This window comes from Schistocerca piceifrons, unplaced genomic scaffold, assembly GCF_021461385.2.
Source record: "Schistocerca piceifrons isolate TAMUIC-IGC-003096 unplaced genomic scaffold, iqSchPice1.1 HiC_scaffold_2315, whole genome shotgun sequence".
Lineage (NCBI taxonomy): Eukaryota > Metazoa > Arthropoda > Insecta > Orthoptera > Acrididae > Schistocerca > Schistocerca piceifrons.
In genome coordinates this window covers 851,250-867,561 of record NW_025728246.1, presented here as the reverse complement: position 1 = coordinate 867,561, position 16,312 = coordinate 851,250, and the positions used below count along the sequence as shown (strand labels likewise).

General features: G+C 46.6%; 5 non-coding genes across 5 annotated transcripts; all 5 read left to right on the top strand.

Moving 5' to 3' along the window:
• The first annotated feature begins 68 nt into the window (after positions 1 to 68).
• Positions 69 to 150, top strand: Trnas-gcu. Its single transcript has one exon. It is a non-coding gene; the product is annotated as a tRNA-Ser (tRNA).
• An 821-nt stretch (positions 151 to 971) lies between these two features.
• Trnas-gcu lies at positions 972 to 1,053 on the top strand. Its single transcript has one exon. It is a non-coding gene; the product is annotated as a tRNA-Ser (tRNA).
• An 840-nt stretch (positions 1,054 to 1,893) lies between these two features.
• On the top strand, positions 1,894 to 1,975 carry Trnas-gcu. Its single transcript has one exon. It is a non-coding gene; the product is annotated as a tRNA-Ser (tRNA).
• A 756-nt stretch (positions 1,976 to 2,731) lies between these two features.
• Positions 2,732 to 2,813, top strand: Trnas-gcu. The gene has a single exon. It is a non-coding gene; the product is annotated as a tRNA-Ser (tRNA).
• Positions 2,814 to 8,870: 6,057 nt separating this feature from the next.
• Trnas-gcu lies at positions 8,871 to 8,952 on the top strand. Its single transcript has one exon. It is a non-coding gene; the product is annotated as a tRNA-Ser (tRNA).
• The last annotated feature ends 7,360 nt before the right edge of the window (positions 8,953 to 16,312 follow it).

Sequence of the window (16,312 nt, the reverse complement as noted above, 5' to 3'; positions counted from 1 at the left end):
GCGTTTTCGAATCGACAAATGTCTTCTTTCCGCAAGCACTAGCCCAAGACACAGCTGTTGTACCAGCAGACGAGGTGGCCGAGTGGTTAAGGCGTTGGACTGCTAATCCAATGTGCTCTGCACGCGTGTGTTCGAATCCCATCCTCGTCGATGAATTTTACGTGAAGCACGCGTTTGCGGTCACTCCTTCTCCGTGCGAAACGCCACTCAGTAGTAACAACGACGCGTGTACGTGGCAGATAGCGTGTGTATGAAATACGAGACAAAACTGCCCACCAGATGAAAGCGCACAACATTCCATAGCGTATGCCCTTCGAATTAAACATCATTTCGAGATCTACAAACCAATCAAATTTCGGCTGCAGCTAAGAGTATGTTGGTATTTGCGAACTACGAGCTCTAATTTATATTTAAGTGCATACCTGTCGCAGTCATTTTAACGTATCGAGCCTATAATAATCCATCTGTAGCACAACTGTCTCAAGTGAGGCCGCCATCTACAGAAGCGATTTGGCAGGGCCTACTGGAGAGACTTGACTTTGCAGCCATCCGTCGCTAGTGGCCGACCAAACACCAAGCTCCATCGCAAACAGCAGGACAATCTTGGGCTAGGGGGAACGTCAAAACCTTGCAAGCAATATCAGTGTAGCGTATCGAGCTGTACGTTTCGTTGCAGTAAGTCTTGGAAAAGAATGCACAGCACCTTTCTCATTTGCATTAGACGACACTGCATGTCGATACAATGCTTATTCCTGCAGTAAATAGGTGGGCCGGTGATTTTGCCCCGATCGGATATCGACGTGGACGGATGCTGTCATTAAACGATTCGCGAGTGGGAGCTTGGTCGGCTGCACTGCAGCTTGGCATTAGACGTTAACACCGGCCCAGTACGATGTTTTGAATGCGTTTTCGAATCGACAAATGTCTTCTTTCCGCAAGCACTAGCCCAAGACACAGCTGTTGTACTAGCAGACGAGGTGGCCGAGTGGTTAAGGCGTTGGACTGCTAATCCAATGTGCTCTGCACGCGTGGGTTCGAATCCCATCCTCGTCGATGAATTTTACGTGAAGCACGCGTTTGCGGTCACTCCTTCTCCGTGCGAAACGCCACTCAGTAGTAACAACGACGCGTGTACGTGGCAAATAGCGTGTGTATGAAATACGAGACAAAACTGCCCACCAGATGAAAGCGCACAACATTCCATAGCGTATGCCCTTCGAATTAAACATCATTTCGAGATCTACAAACCAATCAAATTTCGGCTGCAGCTAAGAGTATGTTGGTAATTTGCGAACTACGAGCTCTAATTTATATTTAAGTGCATACCTGTCGCAGTCATTTTAACGTATCGAGCCTATAATAATCCATCTGTAGCACAACTGTCGCCTTCCGACAGTTTGTTTCAAGTGAGGCCGCCATCTACAGAAGCGATTTGGCAGGGCCTACTGGAGAGACTTGACTTTGCAGCCATCCGTCGCTAGTGGCCGACCAAACACCAAGCTCCATCGCAAACAGCAGGACAATCTTGGGCTAGGGGGAACGTCAAAACCTTGCAAGCAATATCAGTGTAGCGTATCGAGCTGTACGTTTCGTTGCAGTAAGTCTTGGAAAAGAATGCACAGCACCTTTCTCATTTGCATTAGACGACACTGCATGTCGATACAATGCTTATTCCTGCAGTAAATAGGTGGGCCGGTGATTTTGCCCCGATCGGATATCGACGTGGACGGATGCTGTCATTAAACGATTCGCGAGTGGGAGCTTGGTCGGCTGCACTGCAGCTTGGCATTAGACGTTAACACCGGCCCAGTACGATGTTTTGAATGCGTTTTCGAATCGACAAATGTCTTCTTTCCGCAAGCACTAGCCCAAGACACAGCTGTTGTACCAGCAGACGGGGTGGCCGAGTGGTTAAGGCGTTGGACTGCTAATCCAATGTGCTCTGCACGCGTGGGTTCGAATCCCATCCTCGTCGATGAATTTTACGTGAAGCACGCGTTTGCGGTCACTCCTTCTCCGTGCGAAACGCCACTCAGTAGTAACAACGACGCGTGTACGTGGCAGATAGCGTGTGTATGAAATACGAGACAAAACTGCCCACCAGATGAAAGCGCACAACATTCCATAGCGTATGCCCTTCGAATTAAACATCATTCCGAGATCTACAAACCAATCAAATTTCGGCTGCAGCTAAGAGTATGTTGGTATTTGCGAACTACGAGCTCTAATTTATATTTAAGTGCATACCTGTCGCAGTCATTTTAACGTATCGAGCCTATAATAATCCATCTGTATTGACTTTGCAGCCATCCGTCGCTAGTGGCCGACCAAACACCAAGCTCCATCGCAAACAGCAGGACAATCTTGGGCTAGGGGGAACGTCAAAACCTTGCAAGCAATATCAGTGTAGCGTATCGAGCTGTACGTTTCGTTGCAGTAAGTCTTGGAAAAGAATGCACAGCACCTTTCTCATTTGCATTAGACGACACTGCATGTCGATACAATGCTTATTCCTGCAGTAAATAGGTGGGCCGGTGATTTTGCCCCGATCGGATATCAACGTGGACGGATGCTGTCACTAACGATTCGCGAGTGGGAGCTTGGTCGGCTGCACTGCAGCTTGGCATTAGACGTTAACACCGGCCCAGAACGATGTTTTGAATGCGTTTTCTAATCGACAAATGTCTTCTTTCCGCAAGCACTAGCCCAAGACACAGCTGTTGTACCAGCAGACGAGGTGGCCGAGTGGTTAAGGCGTTGGACTGCTAATCCAATGTGCTCTGCACGCGTGGGTTCGAATCCCATCCTCGTCGATGAATTTTACGTGAAGCACGCGTTTGCGGTCACTCCTTCTCCGTGCGAAACGCCACTCAGTAGTAACAACGACGCGTGTACGTGGCAGATAGCGTGTGTATGAAATACGAGACAAAACTGCCCACCAGATGAAAGCGCACAACATTCCATAGCGTATGCCCTTCGAATTAAACATCATTTCGAGATCTACAAACCAATCAAATTTCGGCTGCAGCTAAGAGTATGTTGGTATTTGCGAACTACGAGCTCTAATTTATATTTAAGTGCATACCTGTCGCAGTCATTTTAACGTATCGAGCCTATAATAATCCATCTGTAGCACAACTGTCGCCTTCCGACAGTTTGTTTCAAGTGAGGCCGCCATCTACAGAAGCGATTTGGCAGGGCCTACTGGAGAGACTTGACTTTGCAGCCATCCGTCGCTAGTGGCCGACCAAACACCAAGCTCCATCGCAAACAGCAGGACAATCTTGGGCTAGGGGGAACGTCAAAACCTTGCAAGCAATATCAGTGTAGCGTATCGAGCTGTACGTTTCGTTGCAGTAAGTCTTGGAAAAGAATGCACAGCACCTTTCTCATTTGCATTAGACGACACTGCATGTCGATACAATGCTTATTCCTGCAGTAAATAGGTGGGCCGGTGATTTTGCCCCGATCGGATATCGACGTGGACGGATGCTGTCATTAAACGATTCGCGAGTGGGAGCTTGGTCGGCTGCACTGCAGCTTGGCATTAGACGTTAACACCGGCCCAGAACGATGTTTTGAATGCGTTTTCTAATCGACAAATGTCTTCTTTCCGCAAGCACTAGCCCAAGACACAGCTGTTGTACCAGCAGACGAGGTGATAGTTCCGCTTGAGACGCGACAGCGATCGCACGTGCTGTGTATTCGATCCGCCGTTTCCCTCGGGTTGTGACTATTTACTTTCTGTGTGTGACGTTTCTTTGTCTTCTTTTCTTCGTTGTTTCGTCGCCTTAGTGTTTGTGTTGTGTCTTGTGTTGTATAGCGGCTTTTGCCGCATTAATTAAGTGTTATGGCTTCCCGGTTGTTTCCGCGGAAGTGTACTCTCAGTTTTCAGTTTAACAAGGCCACCAGGAATGTTCAACCAACTTCGTTGGAAATTCACGAATGGATTGTGGATACAATTGGCATTACATCGGACCAGGTACATACGGCGTATTTTGACACAGAACTTTACTGCTTTTTTGTGAAATTGTTGAACCCGGTTTTGCTAGATAAGATTTTACTTAAACATGGTGAGCAAGTGTCATTCCGTCATAGAGATGGTTCTGTTAGCAGTGTTACTGTTTCAAATGCTGAAATTACGTATACCACAGTTCGGGTTTATAATTTACCCCCTGAAGTTGAAAACAGTTACCTCAAGGAAGCTTTGCTTGGTTATGGTACCGTTCGGTCAATTCGAAATGAACGTTGGTCTGCACAACATAAGCTGCAATGTTATAATGGTGTCAGATCGGTTGAAATGCATATTAAGTCGAACATACCGTCCCATCTGGTTGTATGTGGTTATCGTGTTCATCTTACTTATGAGGGGCAAGTTGGTACGTGTTTTCTATGTAATGAAAATGGTCATGTTCGTGCTAATTGCCCTAAGCGGGTGTTTGTGCTTAAAAATGGGCTAGCACAACGCCGCAAATTAACGGTTGCCGATCTTGTGCCAGCAGCTTCCTCCACTGTCTCGTGTCAGCCTCCTGCAGTAGATTCTTCACAACGGGTGACACCTTCCTCTGATGCAGGTTTTCCCCCGTTACCCACTCGCCCCGATGTATCGGCTGCTTCTACACCGATCCCGTCTGTTTCCAATAACAAACGCCGTCGTGCTAGTGATACCGGTAGCACTGATGACGAAGCTGCTGTTTCGCAGCCGGTTTGCGGATCTGACGAGAGACTTCCGGAATCTCCCATGCTTGTTTTGGATTCTGTTCCCACTGTGTCTCCTGCTTTGCCTGATGACGTCAAACTTGCTGCCACGCCGTCGGCGCAAGAGCCCCAACATTCGGTCGCGGTGGTGTTGACATCCCCCCCGACACAGGCATCACAACATGTTGACGACACTTCGGTGCAGACAGCTGTTTGTCGGAAAATCGCTTCTAGAACTGCGCGCTCCGCTTCAGCGGATTCCAACCCTATCTCTCCACCTCCTACACTTCCAATACCTACACCTTCTGATGCCGGTGCCGATGTTCCTGATGCAGTTTTCCCCTTGCTTGCTCCTTCTTCTGATTCCTCTCGCCCTGCTAATCCTTCGGATGCCTTGGTTGACGTGCCTGATCTCGAACCCCCCACTCCACCTGCTCTTGAATCTGGTGTGCATCAGATACGCCGTCGGGTGAAAGTGCCCCCCAATCTTCACGCGGTGCGGAAAAAACACAAGCATGCAAAGGATGACTCTGATTCCGTTGATTCCGGGCAATCACCCTCTGCCATGTCTGATGTTGATGATCTGGATGTCGTTGCTTCTAATGTGGTGTAATTAGGGTTCATTTTCCCTTTTGTTTTGTTGATGTTGCAGGCGTACACGTTTATTACCTTAAATATAAATAGCATTCAATCTGCTCTGAAGTTAGCGTCTCTGCAGCAGTTCATTTATGACTCTGCAGCTGATGTTGTTTTCCTGCAGGAAGTCTCCGTTGCACACCTGTTTGTTCCTGGCTTTCGCACTATTATAAATTTTGCGCCTGAGTTTTCCACAGGTACTGCCTTACTAATTCGTGACGGTATCCCCGTTACCGAAATTGAGCTCTTAGACTCGGGAAGGGGTATTGGTTGTCGGTTATTTGACACAACCTTGGTTAATATTTACGCCCCCTCTGGTTCCAGCAAACGGCAGGAACGGTCTCGTTTTTATAAAGAGGATCTGATTTATCTTTTACGCAAAAATCCTGCGACTTTGATATTGGGGGGTGATTTTAATTGTGTATTACAAGCTAAGGACCAATCGCCTCATTTTAATTATTGTTTCGAGCTACATTCTCTTGTACGTCAACTACGACTACGCGATGCGTGGGAGGTTAAACACCCCACTTTAGTTAAATTTACATTTTTTACTGCCACGTCAAGTAGTCGACTGGACCGATTGTATATTTCTGATCCCCTTAGTGTTTCTGTTTTAAATGTAGATGTTATTCCAGCCAGTTTTACGGATCATTGTGCCCTTGCGGTTATAATTAATTTGGAGCGTCAGCCTCTTAAACTTTATCGGCCGCTGTGGAAATTAAATGTCTCCTTGCTCGATGACCCTGACATCGAACCTCTAATACAGACGGCGTGGGACATGTGTTTACGTTCTCTGCGATACTATCCGTCTAAGCTTCACTGGTGGATCCACTGTGCGAAGCCAAAACTACGTCGCACTTTAATGTCCTACAGTTATAATAGAGCGCGAGATCTGAAACTGACTTTTGAGTATTATTATTCGGTGCTTCGCGAACTTTATGATACTTCTCGAATGACAGGTGCCCACCTTTCTGAGATTCGGAAAATTAAAGCCAAGCTCCTTAGTATTAAACGGCTTCAGATGGAAGGATTGAAGATTAAATCTAAACCGCCGTCCACCTTAGCACATGAAATGACTTCCATGTACCACCTGTTTCGTCACCACAAGAACCGTCGACGTGTATTGATTGACGGCCTTATGGCAGCTGATGGTTGCCGGCTTACCTTACAGAATCAAATAACCCATGAACTTACCTGCTACTATGAGACCTTATATGCTGTGGCTGATTCTGATCGGCTTGATGTTGACGAGATTTTAACTGCTATCCCATCAGTTTTAACAGAGGACCATAATGTGGAATTTTTAGCTCCTTTTACTGCAGACGAAATTTCAGCTTTCATTGCTTGTTCACCATCTCACAAATCTCCTGGTCCGGATGGCCTTCCTAAGGAATTTTTTGTTCGCTTTTGGACTATTATAGGGCCTGTTTTTACGGATATTGTAAATGAAATCTTGAATGGTGGCACAATTCCAGCCGATTTCAAGAGAGGTACGGTTGTCCTGATACCAAAATCTGCTGGTTTGAAGACAGCTAGTGACTTTCGTCCTTTAACCCTTTTAAATTTTGATTATAAGACGGCTGCTAGGGCTGTTAATGCACGTCTATCCCTCTTGCTTACACCTGTGATAACTCCTTGTCAAAGCTGCTTTCCAGGGCGCTCCATATTGACTCCTCTGGCGGGGTATCGTGATGTCGTGTCGATTGTCGCTGTCACCAATATTTCCTGTGCGCTTTTATTTGTTGATTTTAGTAAGGCTTTTGATCGTGTGTCCCATTCGTTTTTAGAGCTTCTGCTGCGCCGACTCGGTTTTAATGAAAAGGCGCTGCTGGTACTTAAGAATATGACGACTGGTATTTCTGCTAAGATTGACATTAATGGCCAGCTAACGAAGGTCATTGATATTAAACGTGGCGTCCCGCAAGGTAGCCCTTTATCCATGACCCTTTATGCTCTCTCCCTTCAACCACTCCTCTCTCGTCTCAACTCGACACTTCGTGGTCTTACGATTTCTGGGGTTACCCTGACAGCAACAGCTTATGCTGATGATTTGGTTGTTTTGCTTCGTTCCGCCGCCGAAGTGCCGCAGTTGAAAATGGAACTAGATAAATTTTCTGCGGCCTCCGGTTCTCGTCTCAACCCCCGTAAAAGCAAACTTCTGAATTTGCGGGGCTTTGAAAATGTGGTTGTTCCGTGGGTTACGGCTGTTGAACACCATACACATTTAGGCATCTATCTTGAACGGTGTCCTCTTCGTATGGCTGCAAAAAATTGGCAAGTGGCCATTTCCAAGCTTCAAGGTGTTTTATTCGAACACTCATGGCGTTCGATACCGCTACTGCAAAAAAAGCGTGTATTAGACACTTATGTTTTATGTAAAGTATTTTACGTTGCTCAGTTGTTTCCGCTTCCAAGAATGCAGGGTGCAAAAATGGTCCAGCTTATCAACAGATATATTTGGCGGGGGCACATTTTAAATTACGTTGTGATGTTCTTACGAAGCCGCGTCTTGCGGGCGGCTTGTCGTTCACCGATGTCCGTGTCAAGGCTGCGGCCCTTTATGTTAAGCGCACCCTCCATCTTTTATATTCTGAGTCCCCGACTGTTACTTCGCGATTATTCCATGTCGTTCGTCCTGCGAGCTTGTCACCGCCTATTAACGTAGGGCCTCTAAATGCGAAGCTACGGCATGTTCGGGACTTCTACATTGAGATTAGTTATCTGGATCTCCACTTCCAACGTCGTCCTGTTTTTACTATGCGAACACTGCTTGACAAATGGCACAGGTCTTCTTCTTCCATCCCGATTGTTTTGCAATATCCCCGTTTTAATTGGCGTCACATATGGACGAATATTAGCTTACCCGTTCATTCAGCACCTGTTGCCTCCCTATGGTATAAGGTAGTTCACCAGCTGATTCCTACGAACGAACGACTTCATCGCATAGGTTAAAGTGTCTCTCCGCTTTGTCAAACGTGTGGTTGTGTTGATACACTCCAACACCGATTTACCTGCGCTGACCGTCTTCGCATGTGGTACTGGCTGCGCCGACAATTGGCGTTACTCACCAGGAGCTCGGAATCGGCATTTACAACTGATATTCTCTGCTGGCCGGACACGGTTTTTTATCCCGGGACAAAGAACAATACCATTATGTGGCTTCTTGGCCGTTACATTTTTGCAGTGGTTGATGGTGATGGTATTTCCGATTTTATTTCGTTTATTGGTTACATGCTTCATGAGTACTGGACGCAACAATCTCTCCCACATCTTAAGAGGGACTTTGCGAATATGCTTAGTATTGTCTTCGAAAAGCAGGGGATTGGTTAAGTTTCCACTTCTATTGATCGCTCCTGCGCCAGTTACATTAATGGCACCGGTATAGGGGCATACTGATCTCACTTCACGATAGGGAAGACATTCTCGCTAGCTCTTACTTATTTTGCTTTCCTGCCAAGCTTTTACCTGTTTGGATAGACACTGCATCACAAGCCCCGTAAAAAAAAAAAAAAAAAAAAAAAAAAAAAAAAAAAAAAAAAAAGGTGGCCGAGTGGTTAAGGCGTTGGACTGCTAATCCAATGTGCTCTGCACGCGTGGGTTCGAATCCCATCCTCGTCGATGAATTTTACGTGAAGCACGCGTTTGCGGTCACTCCTTCTCCGTGCGAAACGCCACTCAGTAGTAACAACGACGCGTGTACGTGGCAGATAGCGTGTGTATGAAATACGAGACAAAACTGCCCACCAGATGAAAGCGCACAACATTCCATAGCGTATGCCCTTCGAATTAAACATCATTTCGAGATCTACAAACCAATCAAATTTCGGCTGCAGCTAAGAGTATGTTGGTATTTGCGAACTACGAGCTCTAATTTATATTAAAGGCATACCTGTCGCAGTCATTTTAACGTATCGAGCCTATAATAATCCATCTGTATTGACTTTGCAGCCATCCGTCGCTAGTGGCCGACCAAACACCAAGCTCCATCGCAAACAGCAGGACAATCTTGGGCTAGGGGGAACGTCAAAACCTTGCAAGCAATATCAGTGTAGCGTATCGAGCTGTACGTTTCGTTGCAGTAAGTCTTGGAAAAGAATGCACAGCACCTTTCTCATTTGCATTAGACGACACTGCATGTCGATACAATGCTTATTCCTGCAGTAAATAGGTGGGCCGGTGATTTTGCCCCGATCGGATATCAACGTGGACGGATGCTGTCACTAACGATTCGCGAGTGGGAGCTTGGTCGGCTGCACTGCAGCTTGGCATTAGACGTTAACACCGGCCCAGAACGATGTTTTGAATGCGTTTTCTAATCGACAAATGTCTTCTTTCCGCAAGCACTAGCCCAAGACACAGCTGTTGTACCAGCAGACGAGGTGGCCGAGTGGATCAGTCTGCCTGCAGCGGCCGTGGCGTGCGGTTGTCTGTGCTCCGCGCTGCGGCTGGCTTGTTTACTTCTGCGGGGTAAGTCGCTCGCTAGCAGCGGTTATTCTTGCGTTTGTGGAATGACGTTGATAATTCAGTGATGGCACATACTATGAGGAAAGACACCTTGAAGTTAACGTTCGATAACACGTTTGCCCGACCAACATCCTTCGAAATCGAGGATTTCCTCGAAGAAGTGATGAAAATTGGTCTCGATGAGATTATCGGTATACATTTGTCGATTCTGTCTAGCATCGTTTATATCAAGATGAGAGATGCCGAGTTTTGTGACAAACTAGTTGACTCCTTTAGTTCTGGTTTGAAGTTTAAGCATAGTGATGGCAATGTGGGTGTGGTTACTGTTTCTCACGCCGGGCTTGGACTTCGAACAATTCGCATTTTTGAACTACCGTTTGAGGTCCCGGCAGACCAGATAAACGTTGCGATATCGCCGTATGGCAAAGTTTTGAGCAACTTTGCCGAACGTTGGTCTCCGGCGCATAAGTATCCGGTACTGAATGGCGTCCGGCAGCTTAAAGTTGACTTGCAACGACATATTCCGTCGTACGTCACGGTTTGTGGGTACCGTGCCGTCGTAATGTATGATGGCCAACCTAGAACATGTGCCAGATGTAACTCGACGGGACATGTTCGTGCGGAATGTTTACAGCGTCGTGTAGTTCAACTGCCAACCGGAGAGAGTGTTAGCCCTCCCGCGATGTCAACATTACAGCCATCGTACGTGTCGGTTGCCCGCGGTGAGCCGTCCATACAACTGATTCGCGATAAACCTGCCGGACCCAGTTCCGTCGTTAATGTGACGTCTCCGGACACGCCAGTCGCGTCCGAGATGGCTGCTTCTGAAACACATGAAACTAACAGGACCAGTGAGATGGCGGTGGACCAGCCCTCACGGGGTGCCGAGTTGGTGGAGGTGTCCATGGCTCCTGCTCCCATGTCTGAACGAGTCGCTGAAACGATGCCCAACTCCGACACAGTAATACGTGGTAATCGATCTCCGAAGAAAAATAAAAAGCGGAGGATGGCTCACCAAGGTGCGGAAGATACAGCACCGAGCTTGCGGGGAAAGGCTAAATTAATCGGTCAGAATTTAAAAGAACGGCCCGCAGACGCTGCCGCCTCGCCTCCGCGCTCGCGGGACACAACGCGATCAGACGACACCATGTCGGAGACTCCCACGATGTACGACAGCGGACCAGATGAGACGCCCACTCAGCAAACTGAGCCGCAGAATACGAATCCACCAGTTTCTGCGCCAGTAGGCACCCTTTGCTCTCCCAATTGGGCGGACGAGTTTGAAACGAACGAAGCTGATGTAGAGATGCAGGAGGATTCCACACCCTCGACCGGCTCCTTGCCCCCCGTATCAGCGGTTGATGGACACAACGTCCACGTGGCCATGGCTACTCAAACGACCGACACGGTCAGCGCCTCCAATTGAAGGCTGTATGACGCACCCTATCGTTTGTTCCTTTCGTACCAAACATCTATGACCACCTTGTAGGCCTACAAGATCCTGACTCTCAATATCAATAAGATACGCAGTGATTTGAATCTGAAGAACTTACAAGACTTGTTATACGCAGCCGACATCGATATAGCCATGCTTCAGGAAGTGAGTGAGATCAGGTTACACCACATAGCAGGGTATAACGCTTTCGTGAACCCTGGCAACGGTTTCGAACTTGGAACAGCATTACTGTTAAAAGAAGGGATCATTGCAAATTGTGAGGCCAAACTGGTGACCGGCAGAGGGATAGCAGTCACTGTCAATAACATCAGACTGATTAATATTTACGCACCTTCTGGGTCCAGTAATAGGCAACACCGTGCAGAATTTTTTCGCCACGAGATCCTTCCGCTCTTCGGGACCAACTACAGTGATGTCATTTTTGGCGGCGATTTCAATTGTGTGCTTCGTCAAATCGATCAAACTCCTCACTTTAATCGGTGTGTCGAATTAGAACAGATCATTCAAGAACTCCGCTTCACTGACACTTGGACGCACATGCACGGAGTGGAAGTGGGTTTTACGCATGTTACCAATCATTCGGCAAGTAGGTTAGATAGAATTTACATATCGCGTAATTTAACGCAACACCTGCTACACACCGAAATATGGCCAACTGTATTTTCCGACCATGCTGCCTATATCTGCACCGTCAACATGCAAAAACAGGAAACATACCGGGGTCGAGGGTTATGGAAGTTCAACATCGCACATTTGCATGATCCTGCATGTCGAGAAGCCTTCCTGTCCACCTGGACGGCATGTGAACGCAAATTCAGATCCTACAACTCCGCGATCGAGTGGTGGCTCAAATGCGCCAAACCACAAATTAGGAAAACTTTAATGTTTTACTCCCGTCAGAAAAGTCTGTGGCACAAACGGACCATGGAATTTTACTTTCAGTGTCTTCGGGAGTTGTATAAATGTGACGCGACCGTTATCGGCAATTTTGCAAAGATCAAAAGAATTCAGGCGAAACTTTTAACGCTGCAACGGAAACAGTTGGAAGGTTTTCAAATTCGGGCGCGAGTTCCTAAGACGGTGCAAGAAGAAGAGGCTGCCATGTATCACATGTTACGTGAAAGTCGACGAGGCAGCCGGAAAATCATTACACACATCCGAACCAGCACCGGGGCAATAGTTACTAAACAAAGTGACATTATGCGTGCGATTGAAGAGTACTATCGAGACCTGATGTCCAATAAAATGACAGATGATACCGTGTTTGCGGAGTTTGCGACAAATTTATCACGGAAACTCAGCCCCACAGAGGCGACTCAGCTGATGACAGAGGTGACAGAAGACGAATTAACAGACGTTATCCTAAGGAGTCCGAAGAATAAATCTCCTGGTTGCGATGGAATACCTGCAGAAGTATATCAAACCTTCTGGCCGCAGATGAAATCGAAACTCCTTGCAATATGTAAAGAACTAATGAACCCACAAAACGTTATTCCGCAGGAATTTCGACAAGGAATTGTTGTCTTACTGCCCAAGACCCCGTGCAGTAACGACCTCACTAACCTGCGACCTCTCACGTTATTAAATAGTGATTATAAACTATTCGCCCGTGTTCTGAGCCAACGGCTCAAAACTGTCATGACCACAATCACAGGACAGTATCAAACGAGTGTCGGTAGAGATAGATCTATTTACCACACGCTCACGGATTACAGAGATGTCATTGCCGTAGCGGAGGCTTGCAAGTTAAAATGCGCCCTCGTCATGATAGACTTTGCAAAAGCGTTCGACAGGGTGAGCCATCGTTTCCTTTTCCGCGTCATGCAGGAATTGGGGTTTCCGCACCAGTTCACCCAAGTACTCGACAATCTGATCCGTAATAGTACGTCGCGGATTCAAATTAATGGTCGCCTCAGTGGCGCTATTGATATCGAGTGTTCGGTGAGGCAAGGCTGTCCGATGTCGATGGCTCTCTTTGCCATCGCCATAGAACCTCTGCTCGCTACGCTAACTGCACATTTGCAGGGATTGGAAATCAATAGCCAGAAGATTGTGTGCCGTGCGTACGCAGATGATGTCGGTTTTCTTGTCGTGAACGCGCAAGAAGTGCGGTCCTCACTTCAAATACTTCAACGATATGAGGCGGTATCTGGGGCGAAGGTGAACTGGCAAAAATCCGGACTCATGAATGTTGGACGGGGAATAAATCTACCCAATCATACCCGATTACGAGAAATTACCAGTATAAAGTGCTTAGGCCTTGAGTTTCGGCGGAAGATACAGAATACCATTGCTGTTAATTATAGAGCTTTACTTCATAAAGTTAGGGCATGTGTACAACTGCATAGCATGAGGAAACTGAATGCTCTCCAAAAAATTGAACTGGTCAACACTTATATCCTCTCGAAGATTAACTATGTCGCCAAAGTGTTGCCTCTTCCCAGTGGCATTGCACATAGAATGCTGTCTGCCCTGGGCCATTTTGTGACCAGAGGCAATATCTTCAAAGTTAAATATGTTACGTTGACGCTCCCTCCTCGGAAGGGCGGATTGAACCTCACAGATGTCTATAAAAAGGCACAGGCGCTCTATCTAAGCAGTATGTATAAGCTATGGACAAAATCTCCACACTGTCTCACTGCTCACCTTCTCAACGAAATCTCCCCAGCGAACCTCAACCCCCCGATTGATGTACATCATATTCCACACGACCTTTATCATTTAAAATACTTCCTGCTTGAATATAGTTATGCTCGAACAAGAATTCCGGCGAAGGAAATAACGGTGGTGAAGCAACTTTATAAGACTTTGATCGAGTCCACCTCCAGGAATAACATCGAAGACAAATATACGGCTCACAATTGGCGGGTGATTTGGGATAATATTCATTCACGCCATTTACCGTCTCACGTGCGAGCGTCTTGGTATCTCACGGTGAATCGCAAAATAGCTACCAATGCCAGACTCCATTCCATTCATCTGGCCGATTCACCCTTATGCAACACTTGCCAGGTACAAGATAGCGAGGAACACCGATTTGTCTGCGAAAAAGTGCGAGATGTTTGGGCGGTCATACGACAGTTGTTGGCGAGCATCACTAGAACATGCCCTGCGACCATAACGCCAGCTGACTTCCTCACTCCGGAGGTAGTGCCTTACCCGCAGACCAAAAGAAATTCAGTAAACTGGCTTAAAGGCCACACAGTTTACTACCTTTTCAATGTGAACGAAACGAGTAAAGAAGACTTTCTCCTGTATTTAATGATACAGCACCACCGACTACAGAAGACTAAAAACTATAAAGCTCATTTTGCAAACTTTTTAAGTCACACGATCATTTCACAGCCAATATAGGATGGAGTGCTTAAAGCCATTTCTTCCGACATGGTGGATTCCACTCTCCCTTCGGACGCCCGAAGTGAAGTCCAAAGAAGTAAGTGCGGGACAGACTAATTTACGAGTGCGTCACTTGGATCATTCATCACGTTCAGAAATTAACAGAATGTTTGTAGTAGCGCGTTCCGTATCATTGGCGGATGCCCTGCACAGAACTGAGTTTCCTAGTTTCTTAATTGTAACAGTCGATCCGATGGAGAGAAACAACGATAGAAGACTTTTAATTTATATTTTTCATTTCAATACTAACTCTGATTTGTGGGGTGAGACGCACTCATGCGGTGCAACGTGCACGGATTCCCGGCTCTCCTGAATACATATGAAAATGGACAAATTCATTTACACTGCAAATGGATGCAACATTTCGTCTCTGGACTAATTTCTGTTTTTATGTTACTGGCGGCGGAGTCAAACCGCAGCATTTCTTCAGTGCGCCGATGAGGTAGGGTGCCGTGGTGACAGTTACGGTGGGAGACAAGATGGCCAGGCCTCAGATTGCATGACCCCTGCCCTCCTTGCCTCTCCCTGCCTGATACCACTTAAAGCACAAAAAAAAAAAATAGCAAACAAAAATAAAAAAAAAAATAAAAAGACACTAAAAAATAAAAAAATAAAAAATAAAAAAAGTGGCGCAATTGGTTAGCGCACGGTACTTATAAGGCAGTAGCCGAAAATTAAAAAAAAAAAAAACAAATAAAAAAAAAAAATGGATAAGGCGTCGGACTTCGGATCCGAAGATTGCAGGTTCGAATCAAAAAAAAAAAAAAAAAAAAAAAAAAAAGTGGCTAGGATACCTGCCTCTCACCCAGGAGGCCCGGGTTCGATTCCCGGTACCGGAATTGCGCGTTTTTGTTGCTCCTCCTATGCGACTTGTCTCGACTTTAAAAAAAAAAAAAAAAAAAAAAAGTGGTTAAGGCGTTGGACTGCTAATCCAATGTGCTCTGCACGCGTGGGTTCGAATCCCATCCTCGTCGATGAATTTTACGTGAAGCACGCGTTTGCGGTCACTCCTTCTCCGTGCGAAACGCCACTCAGTAGTAACAACGAAGCGTGTACGCGGCAAATAGCGTGTGTATGAAATACGAGACAAAACTGCCCACCAGATGAAAGCGCACAACATTCCATAGCGTATGCCCTTCGAATTAAACATCATTTCGAGATCTACAAACCAATCAAATTTCGGCTGCAGCTAAGAGTATGTTGGTAATTTGCGAACTACGAGCTCTAATTTATATTTAAGTGCATACCTGTCGCAGTCATTTTAACGTATCGAGCCTATAATAATCCATCTGTAGCACAACTGTCGCCTTCCGACAGTTTGTTTCAAGTGAGGCCGCCATCTACAGAAGCGATTTGGCAGGGCCTACTGGAGAGACTTGACTTTGCAGCCATCCGTCGCTAGTGGCCGACCAAACACCAAGCTCCATCGCAAACAGCAGGACAATCTTGGGCTAGGGGGAACGTCAAAACCTTGCAAGCAATATCAGTGTAGCGTATCGAGCTGTACGTTTCGTTGCAGTAAGTCTTGGAAAAGAATGCACAGCACCTTTCTCATTTGCATTAGACGACACTGCATGTCGATACAATGCTTATTCCTGCAGTAAATAGGTGGGCCGGTGATTTTGCCCCGATCGGATATCGACGTGGACGGATGCTGTCATT